This window comes from Schistocerca serialis, chromosome 3 (assembly GCF_023864345.2).
Source record: "Schistocerca serialis cubense isolate TAMUIC-IGC-003099 chromosome 3, iqSchSeri2.2, whole genome shotgun sequence".
Lineage (NCBI taxonomy): Eukaryota > Metazoa > Arthropoda > Insecta > Orthoptera > Acrididae > Schistocerca > Schistocerca serialis.
The window spans coordinates 315,730,524-315,750,045 of record NC_064640.1 but is presented as its reverse complement, the minus strand read 5'-3'; the positions used below and the strand labels follow the sequence as shown (position 1 = coordinate 315,750,045).

The following is a 19,522-nucleotide window of genomic DNA, read 5'->3' as shown; positions in this document are numbered from 1 at the left end:
ATGACGTATTAGATTGATATTATACCGCTATATGTGACTATACAGGTTGGTAATCTTCAAACTTATTATATCACAGAGGTTTAGGTCATATTCACATAACAGTATTATTCCTGCTTAGCCACTTACATGTGGCTTTGATTATTTTGTCTCTGTGTACCAGTTAAGTAACATACATTGACTCATTACTTCACATTTTAAATGTGCAGCTAACGTGCACTGGTTGTACCAAGTCATTCACTTGCACAATAATGATATAAAATATTCACAAGCTCGTGCGGTACCCTTACCTGCTGTACACGTTACATTAATTTATATGAATATATGTTATTTATCACAAAGTGGAAATTGTAGTCTCTGACAAATTACAGTTTTCTAGCCGCCATACATGACACCATTCTATCACATTGTATTTGTGTAAGATACAGAAGCTAAATGCATCGGTCTGCCTTTTAGTTAAGGCTGCATGCTGCAGTTAAACCCTCAACATAACTATGAGAACAGAATTTATAAGTAAAAACCTGTGTTGAAAAGAGAAAAATGATTTAAATCTTCTCTTGCATTACCAAAATTTTTGAGTAGAACGTTTCTCTTCTATACAGTGTTATAGTATCATGCCTTTCTCACTTGTTTGACCACGTCCCGTTCCTAATCCATAACATATGGAAATATTTTTATACGTCTTTCGTGCACTCACAACGTCAGATTTACACCTGGTGGCCAATAGTGGAAGCACCTTTTTCCAGTATTTATCGGTTCCACATTAATGCATCAGAACACACCTCCATGTTACACTGACAAACGATAATTACAGCACAAACTAGACCTCCGTGAGTAGCTGCACTTCAATTATAAGCACCCGATATCAGAACCGTGTAAAGGTACGCCGAGATGCTGATACGTCTGTACTTGTATACCGTCTCACGTTTCGTGCACACTGTTAACGAGCGAGGAGGAACGTCGCCTACATTACCTATTTTGTAGGTACACTGAAAAGCCAAAGAAATTGCTACACCTGCCTAATGTCGAGCAGATATCTGAGAGTTGATGTTTTACCGGATTCCTGATTTTCACGGCACACTCGTGAAATGGTCGAACGGGAAAATCTCCACTCCATTGCTACCTCGGAGATTCTGTGTCCCATCGCTCGTGCCCCGACTATAACATCACGTTCAAACTCACTTAAATCTTGATAATCTACCACTGTAGCAGCAATAACCTATGTAACAAGTGCGCCAGACACTCGTCTTATACAGGGTGTTACAAAAAGGTACGGCCAAACTTTCAGGAAACATTCCTCACACACAAAGAAAGAAAATATGTTATGTGGACATGTGTCCGGAAACGCTTCCTTTCCATGTTAGAGCTCATTTTATTACTTCTCTTCAAATCACATTAATCATGGAATGGAGACACACAGCAACAGAACATACCAGCGTGACTTCACTTTGTTACAGGAAATGTTCAAAATGTCCTCCGTTAGCGAGGATACACGCATCCACCCTCCGTCGCATGGAATCCCTGATGCGCTGATGCAGCCCTGGAGAATGGCGTACTGTATCACAGCCGTCCACAATACGAGCACGAAGAGTCTCTACATTTGGTACCGGAGTTGCGTAGACAAGAGCTTTCAAATGCCCCCATAAATGAAAGTCAAGAGGGCTGAGGTCAGGAGAGCGTGGAGGCCATGGAATTGGTCCGCATCTACCAATCCATCGGTCACAGAATCTGTTGTTGAGAAGCGTACGAACACTTCCACTGAAATGTGTGGGAGCTCCATCGTGCATGAACCACGTGTTGTGTCGTACTTATAAAGGCACATGTTCTAGCAGCACAGGTAGAGTATCCCGTATGAAATCATGATAACGTGCTCCATTGAGCGTAGGTGGAAGAACATACTGACGAAACTAAAATGAGCTCTAACATGGAAATTAAGCGTTTCCGGACACATGTCCACATAACATCTTTTCTTTATTTGTGTGTGAGGAATGTTTCCTGAAAGTTTGGCCCTACCTTTTTGTAACGCCCTGTAGAGGCATTGCCGATCACAGCGCCGTATTCTGCCTGTTTTTGCATTTGAATACGCGTGCCTATACCAGTTTCTTTGGCGGTTCAGCGTATATCGGACAAAGGTAAATTATGTGACTTTCTTTTCAGTTTTATTTGACATGTGTAGACGGTGCCCATGTTAGCTTCTATAATTGGCTCGTCTATTGTTTCCAGCTAGGTACTTGTAACATATACGAATAAGACATTTAGTCAGCTACAAAGAAAAAAAAAAAAAAAAAGCCTGATGTAACACATGTACGAGCTTCCACAACCATTACTTATTTTATAATGAGAATACAGTTATGTACTGTATGTATGTGTGGCATATTTTGCAGAAGTCACCTGAAAGTAGCCACAAGGCCGAAACTGACTAGTATTCACGAAGTGAGAGACTTCCTTTCTAAAGAACCAGCCTGGCACGAAAAAAATTGTCTTATTTTTTGTAAATTATTGTAAAGGAAAACTCTTCTTTGCCGGCCGCTGTGGCGGTTCTAGGTGTTTCAGTCCAGAACCACACTGCTGGTCCGGTCGCAGGCTCGAATCTTGCCTCGGGCATGGATGTGTGTGATGTCCTTAGGTTAGTTAGGTTTAAGTAGTTCTAAATCTAGGGGACTGATGACCTCAGATGTTAAGTCCCATAGTGCTTAGAGCCATTTGAACCATTTGAAAACTTTTCTTTGAGGAAACTCATATAGGTGTGATAGAATTAAACTGCTAGGTAAGTTTCTAGTTTGGGGCATTTTTCCTTTCAAACAAAAACAGGCAACACCTATCACTATAATAAAATATGCTCACAATATGACAAATCATTCTTAATTCAAACGTTTAGTCTAGAGAAAGATGAAGTTGTTAAGTTAAACACAACTGATGAAACATCGATTAAACATTTGACTGTAAACAATGAGAAGGTGACTTTTATTATTGAAACTAATCTGCAGGTTAGTTCCAACTGCATATCGAATGACTTTATACGGCATCAAACGGTGTTCTGTGCTGTCTACTGGTTTATACAGACCCTGCAGTATATGATCTTGTAACTCAGTGTTCTCTATAATCGAATGAATTATGGTACACGTAATTTTAGAGTCAACTGCGGTGGCATATTCCGACTCGCTTCTGTAGAGTTATGCATAAAACTTTAGATCTGGTCTGTTCACGCGGGTCGCAGTTAATTGGCTTTTAATGGAATATTCTTGACCTTGAGCGATGCACTAGTAATTTTCTAGTAATTATCCTCATCCTGATAGCACGGGATGTATGTATAATACATTGGATCGTAAAACACGGTTATCACTTTGGGACACTTTTCTGACTTACTGTAAGCTCTGTAGGAAAAATTAACCCTAAGGAGAGTTATCCGAAGCATTCATTTGTGAAGGATTCGAAAACGCAAGAGCCGGCCGAAGTGGCCGTGCGGTTAAAGGCGCTGCAGTCTGGAACCGCAAGACCGCTACGGTCGCAGGTTCTAATCCTGCCTCGGGCATGGATGTTTGTGATGTCCTTAGGTTAGTTAGGTTTAACTAGTTCTAAGTTATAGGGGACTAATGACCTCAGCAGTTGCGTCCCATAGTGCTCAAAGCCATTTGAACCATTTTTTTTTTGAAAACGCAAGAAGTAAGATAAATTATTTAGTAAACACATATTTCTTTTACTGACGTACGAAGCTAATATAATGTATGTAAGAGCATGCACATGTAAGTGCATTTGAATTACAGTTATCTTCCGCTGTAGAAATCTTACGTTGCACACACCTCGACAGACGTCCTGACATGTCAGCAATATGTCACCAAACTTTGAAGTAGCCGTCTAAATGGCAGTTATTGCAGTTGACTGATAAGACAGATGACTTCATCGTGAGGTACTCAGTGTCCAAAGTCGGACACTCTGCATTTCGCTGGTGGTAGTATAAATGACCTACCAGGAGTTCGTTAGTTTATGTAATGTTAGTCCCAAAAGGGTCCTCTGTCATGGTCATTATTGTGATGATATTGAAGCTTGCAGTCAGTTTCCGCAGGAAAATGAATCACAATATTACAATCTTACAATTTAGTGCTGAATTATGATAATACGTGTATTATTCAAATGCATCTCGTCGCTCTTGGGAGAATACACCGTTACATACGAATATCAATGCCACTGCAACTAATACTAGAGAAAAGTACTTTTGAGGACAACCGATGTACGGACGATGAGTTGGAGTGGTGATTAGAGGCGGGTGTTGACACGCTTCGATGGCAGCATTTAGATAATTCGACAAATAGGATAGTTCCTGATTATATGAGATATTGTACAAAGGTTGAAATGGGTCAGAGGTACGCACCTTGGTATCATTAGTGAACCGTACGGAAGCCAACACGATGAAGACGACGACATGTTATCCACAGGAGTAAACAGAGTTTTTCGAAACGCAGAAAGGTATGTAGCTAATTAAATTGCTTGTCAGTAAAAGACTCCATTGTATTCCAATAGTATTATCCTCTCCTCCATTGAAATCCGTATTTATACTTCTGCCTTTTCCATGCGGGCAACACGCTTTCCTATATATGTGGTATATTGCCGTCGCATTGAACGGAGATTTTGGTGAAAAATAATGTTATCTAGCCGAAAATTGTATAGTAGTATGGTGTACTGGAATCCTGAATAAAACCAATCTGCTTTCAGAAAAAAAGGTGTTGAATTACTTATCGAATGCCCTCGTACGAATATGCCTTTATTTGTTGTTATCTTTTCTTTTTGTTTATCTTTCTGTTCATTGCACTTTTTAGCATCCCGTTACCTTCCCCTATAGAAAAATGACTATTGAATTCAATCATTTATTCAATGAGAAACAATCTTATTATTCATGATTGACGTAAGTTAATATGTAATTTAAGGTTGCTGCTAGAAAGAGCTATATTCATATTGTAGACCCGATGAATTGAACTGAATGATGAACGATGAATTGAAATGAATTAATGAATTTCTTTACTTATTCTCCTTTCAGAAGCATCCGTAAGTCATCCAACACGTGTACTTGGTTCTTTCTTCATATATGATCATGATTTGTGTCGTTCATGAACCAATAAGAGTGTTAACAAATGAAATAACTGTGACACAATATTAATCTCTGGTGAAAAACCTTAACATTTCTCTACTATGTACTTCTATTGAGTTTGAAAGCTATAGCTAGTAACTGAACTGAGAAGATAGTTCCGAAGCAGTTCAGCTGTTCACCTAAGTCATGAGGATCCCAAATCGAAAGATTGATAATGCAAATTGAACGCAGTTGTCTTAAAAATTTCTGCATTAGAATTGAGTTGAATCGTTTCACAGTTCTACATGTATTTTGCATACGAACAACCTTTACCTTCTTCTAACTATATTAGAAACTGATTTACGCCTCCCCTCCTCAAGACTCAATTTTCCGTGATTGCTGCTTTTGCCACGACTTGGATGAATGCATTTGGTAGGGGATGATGCCACTCAGGAAGGACCATAAGGGGTGCACGCCCTCTTCCAGGGCCACCCATCTCCCGGGTCCCAATCTAGGTCGCAGCGGCTGATTAAAGCGCCTTCACGGAATGAGGCGGCACAGAGCGATGGCTTCGATCACTCAGCCACAGGCAGCCCGTCATACCAGCTGCTGCGGCTTTTTCGCAGATAACAACAGAACTTTCGTGAAGAGTCACGCATTGGGGTCAGAATTACTTTGTTAACACACTGTTTATTTTCAATGGAATGGAGTCATGTTCCCAAGGGAAAACTATTTTTCCTTGTTCGCGTTATTTGTGAAGAGTTTATCCCTTCATGTACATGTTAACCAAATTTAAAAAGCAATTTTTCACATATGAGTAAACAAAGCGACCTGGTAAAGTGGTTCAAATAAGGCAGCTCCATTCGGGAGAAGACAGCATCAAATCCCCAAGGAACAACTCTGCTTTAGGTTTTCCTTTGGTTTTTGAAGTCTCATAAACCAAAATAGGTTCAAATGGCTCTGAGCGCTATGGGATTCAACGTCTGAGGTCATCAGTCCCCTAAAATTTAGAACTACTTAAACCTAACTAACCTAAGGACATCACACTCATCCATGCCCGAGGCAGGATTCGAACCTGCGACCGCAGCGGTCGCGCGGTTCCAGACTGTATCGCCTAGAACCGCTCGGCTCGGTGAAGGAATCGACCGTCTTGTCTCACAATGTGATAAATATATTAAAAGTTACGGCTATTACTTTGGAATAATAAACAATTTACTTATTTTATTCCATCTGTCTCGTTTTCATTCGGCTGCCTGTGATACACCTAACTTTGGTACTAATATAACCCTACAGTTCAATCATTGCTAATATTTGATTTAAAAATCATGAGATAAATTTGTCTACGTGGGGAGCAAATAGCTACCAGCTGTTTATAGCTGACCTACCCCTAGAACAAAATCTATGTTTTCACTGACCGTATACACTATCTACGATGTTAAATATAATACCTGCAAGTACGCACACTTTTGAGATTTCTTTTTTCGTTATTTTCTACAGTAGTAACTTACTTGTCATATTTCCTTTCAGTACTGTCAGCAGTTGTTTGCGGAGTCGTTTAAATGATGGAGTAATGTTCAGTCTATACAACCATTCCCAAATATCTATTTCCTTATACTGGGCGTCCCAGGAGGAATTGTCAGTATTCAAGGACATAACAGGAACAACCAGTCGCAGCAAAAACACTCTGATAAAATGGGGTCCAACTTCTGAGGTCATCAGTCCCCTAGAACTTAGAACTACTTAAACCTAACTAACCTAAGGACATCACACACATCCATGCCCGAGGCAGGATTCGAACCTGCGACCGTAGTGGTCGCGCGGTTCCAGACTGTAGCGCCTAGAACCGCTCGGCCACATTGGCCGGCTAAACCGAAATACGGAGTGGTTCTTTGAATTATGTACAAAATGACACTCTACACATATATGCCGATCCTAGCTGATATTAATTGTCTAATGGTCTCAATGACTACAGGACAATGAATTATAACTTTTCTTCCTTTGTTCAGTGGTAAAATCAAAGGAAGGCAGCCATAAAATCATATACTGCTTAGGAAGTGTTAAATGTGTCGAGAATCTGAGTGTAGTGGTTGAGAGAAAAACAACCTACAACATTTAAGTGGACGACAACTAATACAGTTGAAAATACAAAAGCAAAATTAGGAGCTATTCCTTGTTTCATTTAAATACATACTAACATACATTATGTTTCTTACAGTGAGCACGAAAGACGTAGGGTTAAGGACGTAGGAGTTCACCGCCTGCATTATATTCTCTTGCGCTCACGTAATGAAGCCTGAATGAAAGTCTGGGAAGTGTCAGGCTTAAAGCAACGTCTAGCACTCCTATGTGTGTGTGGTAACTATTCTAATTCACTTAAACAATATCTTGATACATCCTCCTCTCTGTCTTCGTACAAACGGGAAAACACTTCGTCTCTAACGACTACCAGAAAGACTAACGCTTCTGTCTCCCCTTTTCTTCTCAGCTTAGAACAACAACGAATTAGTGGATAAAATTCATAATGCAGAGGCTAAAGCTGTTCGAACAAAGGTAATATCTGACACCCATAATGCAAAAAACATACATTATTATATTATAATGATAATTCGTCAAACTAAATATGATGCCTAAGAAACCTGATGTTAACAATAGTGTTCTCGATAAGGCTAACAGGGACATTAATTTACTTCTCTAAAGTTCTTGAGCCCCACATTATGTGACGATAAAGACTGAATTTCTCCTGAGACAGAACAAATGACAACGATAGTTTCCATGACCAATTTAATGCCAATATTCATACAAGGAGCTCGACTCGACAGGATGCACAAATTGCTGACGACGTTATAGTATTTTCACACTTTCGAGACTGGCGTGAGTCCCACTATAGCAATGGTCCATAGCCATAGACGTAATATATCGCGAATTATGTGTCGTGCAATGATGTAATCCAGCAGATACCTTCAGTAGTATATGTGTTGTTGCCTGTAAAATTTGGTATGATTAGAGCAGTTAGAAAGGAGATAAGACAATAAAACGTGTTGCCTCGGTATCCGTCTCGAAAGTGTAGAATACAGAGTCTCGCGGAGGTAACACTGAATAAAAAGTTCTTGGGTTTGCAGCCGCGTCAACTGATCAAATTACAAGAGCTTTCGGCTAAGCACTCGCTGGCCATTATCAAGTGGTATGACTACCAGCGGGCTATCGGTACGCTCCTTATACACAGTAGCTGCCCGCTGTGATTTCACTCAAGTGGGGCATTCGTCGACCCGGCGTTCCCACGCGATCGCTGAATCTCACTCCGTGCTGAGCTGCAGGCCACCGTCTCCATTTAGCGTGTTTTCGGTGATTTTTATTTCAGTGGCTTCTTTAATTACGCAATCCCAGAACCCGTTTGTGCGAGTCACGACGGATGTTTCGTAAAATTTTATTCGGTGTCCGTTTTGTGAAACATGCTTAGCTAAAACAAATCTCTCGTGGTAACATAGGCGATAAAACCTTTTTGCTCCTTCCTGTGCTGTTCCACTCTGCGCACTGTCTGAAGACTTAAGACTACTCACACTCGCAAGGGACCTTGTAGACTCCAGGAGTTCTGAGACCTACTGCGTCTTTAAGTGTTCTCAATAATTGATGGATTTTTGTCGGAGACCTGTAGAGCGATTTAATCTTGTGTCTTGCACGACACGGAGCCAGAGAACGGCAAGAAAACAAATTTGCTTTCTTGCTCCTCGTCGGTGATCGTATTATTGTGATTCTTATCTGAAATCACTTCATTTATTTCACCAACCTTATAGCCGTTGTTGCACGATGCACCGGTGTTTATAAAAAACTGCACTTCTGTGCCGGGTGATGATGGCTGATAACGTTCAAATATAGATGGTTGTGGGTGGATTTTCTATAAGCGCTGTGACCAAGGCATTCATTTCGTTTGCGGCGGATGTGGACGTCGAGGAAGGCAATTCGTTGTCTTTTTTCTGGACGTCGAGGAAGGGCAATTCATTGTCTTTTTGCTACTTCCATGGTGAACTGGATGTTACTGTTAATGGTGTTGAGGTGTTTCGAGAACTCGTCAAGTTGCTCACGTCCGTGGGGCCAAGCGACGAACGTGTCGTCAACGTATCGAAAGAAATAACCAGGATTGAATGGTGCCGTGTCTAAGTCAATATCATCAAAATTTCTCCATGAAGAAATTTTCACCACTGGAGCTAACGGCTTAGCCATTGCAACGCCGTCCGTCTGATTGTAATACTGGCCGTCGTACAGGAAATATGAAGACGGAAGAATGTGCATTAACCGATCGACCAAGTCACTTACAAAGAATTGGAATACTAAGTCCATAGAGCTTGTGATAGATACATTCATAAATAGTAACACCACATCGAAACTAACCATAATTTCACCCTCACTAAATCGAAGGCGAATAATTCGGCCGATAAAATCTGCTGAGTATTTTAGTATGATGTCCGCCGTGTCCCACATGTGGAACGAAGAGATTGGCCGCGTACTTCGCCAGCTTGTATGTTACTGAATCAATGATAGATACGATTAAGCGGAATGGCTTCCCATCATTGTGGATCTTTAGTAAAGCATAAGAAGTAGGCTGGTATAAGTACCTGTGGAAGAATATTCTTACCTACTGCTTATGTTTTACCGAAGATGCACAAGGATGGGACGCCATTCCGTTTCATCGTATCCACCATTGGTTCACCAACATGCAAGCTGGTGAAGTACTTGAGGAACGTTCTCGCTCGAAATATGGGACACTGTGAACATCATATTAAAACACCAAGCATATTTTATCAGCCGAATTAACCGTCCCCGATTTAGTGAGGGTGACATTATGGTCAGTTTTGATGCGGTGGCATTGTTTACGAAAATGCCTAAAAAAGACTCTTTGAACCTAGTATTCCAGTTCTTTGCAAGTGACGTGGTCGTGCAATTTAAGTACACTCTTACGTCTTCTTATATTTCATACAAAGCCATTATTACGATCATACCGACAGCGTTGTAATAACTAGGCCGTTAGCTCCAGCTGTTGGAAATTTTTACAATATTGCCTTAGACATGACGCCATTAAATCCTAGTTATTTCTTTCGATACGTGAGGAACTTGACGAGTTCTCGAAACGTGTCAACACCTTTAACAGTAACATCCAGTTCACAATGGAAGTAGAAAAAGAGAATGCATTGTCCTTCTTCGATACCTTGGTCATACCACCTACACGGATCTATACTTGCACACCATCAGCCATCATCACCCTGCACAGAGGTGCACTGTTTTACAAACATTGGAGCATCGTTCAAGAATGATAACAGACGCTTTTAATCTGCCCCATGAGCTAAACCACCTACACAAGGCCTTCAGGAACAACAGCTACAACGTTCATCAAATAAATGAAGTTATTTCAAACAAGAATCCCAATACTAAGATCTCCGACGAGGAGCAGGAAAAGAAACTTGATTTCTTGCCATTCTCTGGTTCCGTGTCGGACAAGATAAGCCGGCTGTTGAAAAGATACAAGATCAAATCAATCTTTAGACCACCGAGAAATATCCATCAGTTACTTAGAACACTTAAGGGTGCAGCAGGCCTCAGAACACTTAGGGTCTACAAGATACCTTGCGAGTGTTACCAGTCTTACGTCGGACAGTATTCACGGTGGGCAACGCTGGAAGTAGCATAAGAGGTTTTATCACTTACGCTACCCCGAAAAATCTGCTTTAGTCGCGCATGCTTTAGAAAAGTACAACGGATATAGCTTTACGAAACATCAGCTCACTCTAACGGCTTCTGAGATTGTATAATTAGAGAAGCCACTGAAATAAAGAACACCGACAACACCCTAAACACAGACTGTGGGATGCAGCTGAACATGGCATGCATGGGATCCAGCTACTGCGCAGTTGAAGTGGGCACATCGAAAGCGTAGTCAACGTATGCGTAACTGTGGCGATGCCACTAGCACCAGTGACATCACAGCCGGCAGCTAGTGTATACAGGGTGACGAAAATTTCGCGAACTCGGACATTGCAGCACTCTTCCTCCCATATTAGCAATACAAAGATGTCTCACAAAATTTCGTCATGCGCATATTTCGGGCAGTAAACGGACGTTGAAGATTGGCAACTGGCAACACTGTAATCACGTTTACTGTAACGACCTCTGTCAGAATATAGCAGCAGAGCTATGCAGTTGGTACAGTGCATAGCGTTAGGGATTAGCATGGAGGAGGTCAATGGTTCGCTTTTGGGTCGAGGCTTATTTGTTTTTATGTGCTAAAAGTAGTCTGCGTGGTATGGTATGTGGCGTCTTAATTGTCTACGGAGAGTATAGTGGATGTTCTACAAGACATCTGCAGTTAAGCGCTACGTACACAGAAACGAAAATACCACAATCGTTTCCATTGGCGAGTATTTAAAGAAACTATTTGCATGTCGTGGACGCGAATTGTTTCGTACCACCGCATCCACTAGATCCCAAGTTTGTTTTCTGTGTACCCTCCCTCAGTGGTCCCACCAGTTAATACAAACTATTATTCTTGCCATTCTTCAGGTCCATTACATTTCCTTAGGGCCTTACGTCACCAGCAGGGCTAGCAACGTGTTCCACAAACAATTTCGATGGGATCATTGGGAGAAGGTACACATAAGACAGATTTGGAATTTAGTAGATGCAGTGGTGTGAAATAACTCGAGTCCATGGCGTGCAAAATGCTTCTATAAAAACTGCCCAATGAAAACGATTCTACTTCCATTTCTGCGTTCGCAGTAAGTAACTGCAAATATTTTGTAGAAGTCCCACTGTAATCGTTGACTGACAATGAAGACGCCAGATACCGTACCACGCAGACTATTTTTAACACATAAAAAACAATAAGCTGCGAACCAAACTCGAACCCCCGACCTCATGCATGCTAACCCAAAACGCACCCACTGCACCAACTGCACAGCTCTGCCCAGTCTGCTGGCAGTCGTAGTTCCCGTCCATGTGACTACGGTGTTAGCAGATTCCCAATCTTTTATGTCGATTTACGGCCTGAAATATGTGCAGGACGAAATTTTGTGAGAGACGTTTCTGTACTGCCAGTATGTGAGAAATAGCGCTGCTAAGTCCAAGTGCTCGAATTTTTCTTCGCCCTGTATAAGGGGCGTACCAGCAGGCCACTGGCAGTCGTACCACTTGGCAATCGCCGATGGGTGCTTGGCCGAAAGTTCGTGTAATTTTAATCACTTGACGCGGCTAGAAACCCGAGAACGTCTCGAAAGTGTTAAACTTTCACCATGTTGCACAATTTTTCGTGATCTTCCTTTTAGTTAATCAGAAAATTAAAGAGCATTCTTGAGAATTTTTCAGGAATTATTTATACAGATTAGACCTGAAATAATCAAGTATTTCACATCACTATCTGTATATGCCTTTGACACTGGAACAGGTAAGTGTACTACTGATATTTTGTGTCTGAATTGCAGTGTATCACATTGCTGATAATGTGAATTAAAAATATGGATCTTAGTTGACATATCAGGGGGGAAAAGGATAATGCTATTAGAATACAATGAAGTGCAATGGAAAAGCGGGAACGAACGTCTTACTGCATCAATAACCTCTCCATTATCCACGTACTGCTGCTCGCGGAGTGAACCTTCATTGGGCCAAACGGATGGAAGTCGGAAGGTGCGAGATCTGAAATGTAGGGTGGATGAGTAAGAACCGACCAACGACGGTTTGTGAGCTCCTTTGGATGGTGTGAAAACTTGTGGTGAGACCTCTTGCGTTGTCATGGAGAGGGAGAAACGCATTTGCATTTTTGTGGTGACGAACACACTCAAGTCCTTTTTTCAGTTTCTTGAGGGTAGCACTATGCACTTCGAAGTTGGTAGTTTGCACCATGAGGGAGGACATCAAACAGAATAATCCCTTCAGAGTATCAGGAGACCGTCGCAATGACTTTACAGGCTAAGGGTGAGCCTTTGAACGTTTCCTTCGAATGGCAGGTGGAATGGTGCCACGCCATGAATTGTTGTGTTATTACCGGTTAGAATTGATAAAACCATGTTTCATCGTATGTGGCGTTGTCATGATTACTCTAGTGACGTGCAAGCAATTCCACACAGATGGTGCGGCGTTCCTCTTTATGGTCTTCTGTTAGGCGGCGAGAAACCTGCTGGCGGACGAGTGTGTCAGCACTACCAACAGAGGCGTTCATTTGAACAGCGAGGTGATCCGCTGATTTCCTCCAATGAGTGTTTCTGCACGTTCAAGTACTACAGGCGTTACAGCTGTGTGCGGCCGGCCAGCACGCGTGCGACCGGACGGGTTTGCGCAGCCTTGTTGCAATGATGATAGCCGACTTCCCTAACGACTCACCCTGATTTTGTCTCCGTGGACATTTTGCAAGCGCTGATGAATATCTGCGGTCCTCTGGCTTTCATCCAAAAGAAACCCAATAACAGTTCTCTGCTTGGAACGTACCTCCGGTACAGACACCAGCCTGAAGGGTACGCGTAGCATCACCACCTATCGAAACTCCAACAATTTATAGAGGCTGAAGTGGGAATATTCCACGATGCCTCATAAGAAATTCAGCATTTATTCAACCGAAATTAACGGAGAAAATGTGTTGCATTACATATTGAACGCTCCTCCTACAATAAATTATAGTATTCCGTGTTCTTAAATAGCTGAGAAGGTTTCTACTCTACTTTTCTCCTGGGAAGAAAAAATTTCGTTCCTTGAGTATAGCTTCTATTTTCTAGTTGAATGGACGTAAGAAGCAACAAAACTGTGTTAGGTACGCGGCGGCAATTCTACAGGCCTCTACGCTGTGCGTGGGTACTTAAAACTCTTGCTAGTGATTAGAGGAATAAAGATGCTACTCATAATAAATACTTCTTCATCCGTTTATTCTTACATCACTCATCATACTTTTCTTCACGGCTACATTTAATTTAAATGTTGCTTTATCCATGCTGGATCTTGTTGAATGTATTCAATACAACTAGTGGACAAAAACTGGTGGCGAAATGCTGTAATGCAGAAAACATATAGAGAAATGGAATCTAATGACACAAATAATTGATAATCGCAAATATAAACAATTAGAGTTCAAAGTCAGTGTGAGTTTCTGATGTTAGCATGCACAACAGTAAAATGGAATTCCAACCTATTCATTTACATTCAACAAATATGTAACAAATACTTTGGTCCATAGTGTCCTAGCATCTCTATTCTACAGTCTACCTCTGGCGATACACAGCGAAGAGCCAAAGAAACTTGTATACGTGCCTAATATCGTGTAGGGCCACTGCGACATGCAGAAGTGCCGCAACATGACGTGGCATGGACTGGACTAACGCCTGAAGTAGTGCTGGAGGGAATTGACACCATGAATCCTGCAGGGCTGTCCATAAATCCGTAAGAGTACGAGTGGGTGGAGATCTCTTCTGAACAGCACGTTGAAAGGCATCTCAGATATTCTCAATAATGTTCATGTCTGGGGAATTTGGCGGCCAGTGGAAGTGTTCAAAATCAGAAGAGTCTTCCTGGAGCCAATCTGAGCAATTATGGACGTGATCGGTGTTGCATTCACCTGGTGGAAATGCCCAAGTCCATCGGAATGCGCAATGGACGTGAATAGAGGCTGGTGATCAGGCAGCATGCTTACGTACGTGTCATCTCTCAGAGTCGAATCTAGACGCATCAGGGATCCCACACCACTCCATTTGCACTCGCCCCACACCGTTACAGAGCCTCCACCAGCTTTAACAGTCCCCTTGTGACATGCAGTGTCCACGGATTCATGAGGTTGTCCCCGTGCCCGTACGTGTCCATCCGCTCAGCTCAATTTGAAACAAGACTCGTCCGACCAGGCAACAAGTTTCCAGTCATCAACTGTCCAATGTCGGTATTAACTGGCACAGGTGCAGCGAACCATTCAACGAAGCATCACCGGCATGGGCTTTCGGAGCCGAAGGGCAACTCGTGTACCCTTGACGACTGCACGCACAAACCTCCATGGTTGTGCGTGCAGTCGTCAAGGGTACATAAGTTGCCCTTAGGCTCCGAAAGCCCATGTCGGTGATGATTCGTTGAATGGTTCGCACGCTGACACTTATTGATGGGCCAGCACTGAAATCTGCAGCAATTTGGCGCTGCAGTCTGGAACCGCGAGACCGCTACGGTCGCAGGTTCGAATCCTGCCTCGGGCATGGATGTGTGTGATGTCCTTAGGTTAGTTAGGTTTAACTAGTTCTAAGTTCTAGGGGACTAATGACCTCAGCAGTTGAGTCCCATAGTGCTCAGAGCCATTTTTTGCAGCAATTTGCTAAGGGTTGCACTTCTGTCACATTGAACGATTCTCTTCAGTTGTCGTTGGTCCCATTCTTGCAGGGTGTTTTTCCGGCCGCAGCGGTGTCGGAGATTTGATGTTTTGTGGGAGTCCATATACTCACGGTATACTAAAGAATTTCCGTATCGGAAAACCCCACTTCTATGCTATATAGGAGATGCTGTGTCCCAAGGCTCGTGCGCCGTCTACATCACCACTTTCAAACTCACTTAAATCTTGATAACCTGCCATTGTAGCAGCAGTAACCAATGTAACAAGTGCGACAGATACTTGTTCTCTTATATAGGCCTTGCCGACCTTAGCGCCGTATTCTGCCTGGTTACATATCTCTGTATTTGAATACGCATGCCTGTACCAGTTTCTTTATCATTTCACTGAAGTGGTGGTAATACATTTGAAAAGCACGAAAATTACCGGAGTGGCCGAGTGGTTCTAGGCGCTTCAGTCTGGAACCACGCGGCCACTACTGTCGCAGGTTCGAATCCTGCCTCGGGCATGGATGTTTGTGTTGTCCTTAGGTTAGTTATATTTAAGTAGTTCTAAGTTCTAGGGGACTGATGACCTCCGCTGTTAAGTCCCGTAGTGCTCAGAGCCATTTGAACCACGAAAATTTTGTGATCGAATATTCCAAAAAAAAAAAAAAAATGGTTCAAATGGCTCTGAGCACTACGGGACTCAACTTCTAAGGTCATTAGGCCCCTAGAACTTAGAACTAGTTAAACCTAACCAACCTAGGGACATCACACACATCCATGCCTGATGCAGGATCGAACCTGCGACCGTAGCGGTCTCGCGGTTCCAGACTGCAGCGACTAGAACCGCACGACCACTGCGGCTGGCAAATATTCCACTACTTTACTCGCAGATGGTTTTGTTTGGTTTGTTTGGTTGTTTTTGGGAAGGAGACCAGACAGCGTGGTCATGGATCTCATCGAATTAGGAAAGGATGGGGAAGGAAGCCGGCCGTGCCCTTTCAGAGGAACCATCCCGGGATTTGCCTGGAGTGATTTAGGAAAATCACGGAAAACCTAAATCAGAATGGCCGGACGCGGGATTGAACCGTCATCCTCCCGAATGCGAGTCCAGTGTCTAACCACTGCGCCACCTCGCTCGGTTTTACTCGCAGATGCAAATAAATTAACATACCTACGCGTGACTAAACAGCTATTTTCTGCAGCTACTAAATATGTTGCAACCAAACTGCTCTCATCCTGCTTTCAGTTACTGATCAGAAAACGTTCTAATACTCTACACCTGGGCCCACCGCGGCCTGCCAAACGGCTCGCGGCAACGGTGTGCGGGTCGCGGGAGCGACAAGGCTCGTCCGGATTCAGCTTTGATCGTTCCTGTTAATTAATCACTCTCCCTCTCTCTGTCAGGAAGCTGGAAAGGGCTGTAGTTGGTTCTTCTCGGTGTGCCGCATGGGTTGTGAGCGTGCCAAGCTTCGTCCTCCCTCAGCTCTGCTCGCTCCTTCCCGGAAGTACTCGGTACAGCGCGGTATTTCGTTTGGCTATGTGGTGCGGCCCTTCTCGTCCGGCGCGACTCTCTTTAGTTCAGCAGAATCGGGGTGTCAGCGCTGTTCACCCTTGGCTATTTGTTCGTCGTATGAAGGACGTTCACTGGTCCAAAGGCTCATGCACAAAAAGAGACAATCTAGCAATCCATTATCTTAAATCCTTAAAAATGAATGCGAATCACAGAGGAGAGGGATGCACTGAAAATTTGCTACGAAATGACATTAGAACACCATGTAGAAAAGATTAAAAGACTTATTTGACAATGAAAGAGCAAAAAATTACAATAAATGAGGGACGGCATTCTTTGTTCTGTACAACAAGAAGTAGTTTGTGCTAAATTATCTTGCTTGGACCGCCAGCCGGTGTGGCCGTGCGGTTCTAGACGCTTTAGTCTGGAACCGCGTGACCGCTACGGTCGCAAAATGGCTCTGAGCACTATGGGACTTAACATCTATGGTCATCAGTCCCCTAGAACTTAGAACTACTTAAAGCTAACCAACCTAAGGACAGCACACAACACCCAGCCATCACGAGGCAGAGAAAATCCCTGACCCCGCCGGGAATCGAACCCGGGAACCCGGGCGTGGGTAGCGAGAACGTTACCGCACGACCACGAGATGCGGGAGCTACGGTCGCAGGTTCGAATCCTGCCTGGGACATGCATGTGTGTGATGTCCTTGGGTTAGTTAGGTTTAAGTAGTTCTAAGTTCTAGGGGACTGATGACCTCAGATGTTAAGTCCCATAGTGCTCAGAGCCACGCTTGGACCACTTGACGAAACTGAACTGAAGTTCCAAAGTCGCAAACAATATTCCAGTCTCTGTTTTAACAGTTTTCGATGCAACTGAACTAAAGAACGGAGACTTTATGTATTACCGCAAAGTACATCGGTTAAATCAAGGTGCATGGCTGGAACGCTTTTACGATTTAAAGATCGCTTTTGTTGAACTTTTGGAGGTAAAAGAATGCAGGAACGGATATTAGAACATCCGGAGGGCATATCAGATTTCGCATTCTAAGTGGACCAGACTGCATACTGTCCATAATGAGTCACTGCAAGGCCATTAAACAAAGTATTTCTGATTCGATGAGGATGCATTTAAACAGACAATACATTGTAGAAGGGACAAATTTGGACAAAAACACAGTCCAGTTCCCTAAACTGACAGGCGTTAAATAAAATGCGAGGTCTGGAGAATTCATTGTGGCCTTGAAAAATTTCATTGATAGTTTTCTAAACGTTTGAGAGGCCACTTACAATCTTACGTCTCATTTTGAGAGCGTTTGCCGTTTCAGTACAACGTGCTCCTGAGCGTGTGCAGATGTAACTGATTGATCCTCTGTGTAATTCCTATTTTAAAGAAACGTCCTTTTATGTTTAAACTGCACAGGACGACTACATTGTTTCGTCAGGGAGAGTTTCGACGTCTCTTTAATGAGTTTGCAAAACTGATAAAATATTTCGATCATAATATATGTGTGTGTGTGAAACGGCTTTTTCCGATTATGAACGTAAAATAGTCACGATTACGTGGGAATCTGAGTGCAAAAATATGTGAAGTTGTCTCCGACTGTATGCCGACATTTTGTGCCAGATGAGAATTATATTATGTCTTCCGTGTGCCAAAAACAATTAATTAATACTGAAAATTTGTTTCATTTGTGATTTGTGTTATTGAGAAATATGAACACAATTCGTATGTAGTTCGACTGCGTTGTCGTTTGAATACGGCGCGTTCACCGCATACCCCTCTCACCCCTCTGCCCGCTCAGAGTGCATGGAGTGTTGGAGGAGCAACTGTGCAGTCTCCCTGAACTCTTATGGTAATCAGGCCTGGGTACGGCTCACGAGCCGAATTTGTGGCTATTCTTAATGTACACATTCTGAATTACGTAAAATCATAAAATTTTTTATCAAATGGACAAGCATGATGATACACCAGCGACATGAGTAACACAAGAGTGTAAAATAATTTTAATGTTAAGAAACAAACATTTTTTGCTGTATGAGCTGGGATGGCAGTCACTGAAACAAAGGCGGTTTCCTTTGCGGCGAGATCTATTTACGAAATTTCTACCACCAACTTTCTCTTCCGAATGCGTAAATATTTTGTTGACACTCACCTACCTAGGGAGGAATGATTATCGTAATAAAATAAGAGAAATCAGAGCTCCAGCGGAAAGATTTAGGTTTTCCTTTCTCCCACGTGCCATTCGACAGTGGAATGGTAGAGAAGTAGTATGAAAATGGTTCGATGAACCCTCTGCCAGGCACTTAAGTGTGAATTGCAAAGTAACCATGTAGATGTAGATGATAAATGACATTAAAATATCAGTCTCCAACATGAGCGTGTAGAGGCATATGTGCAAGTAATTCGAAATTACTATTTCGCCACAGAAACGAAATTGGTGTCACAACAGTATTTGCATTATCTTCATTTTAGTTGTTGAGAAAACGAAGCTCAAACTGCTATAATTATTAGATACAGTAGTGTACCTCTTAAATATTAATGACACCTCGAACACTTCTAACGTAAGAATCACTACCTGTACTCCAACATTTTCCTACTACATTGCGAATAGGCTGATACCTGTGTCCCTG

The 19,522-nt window shown here is 42.6% G+C and overlaps 1 protein-coding gene across 1 annotated transcript in view; it reads left to right on the top strand.

Annotated features, from left to right (window-relative positions):
* The window catches only part of LOC126470802 (uncharacterized), a 473,325-nt gene that overhangs the window by 16,532 nt on the left and 437,271 nt on the right, over positions 1-19,522 (top strand). The gene's annotated exons all lie outside the window — the stretch shown is intronic.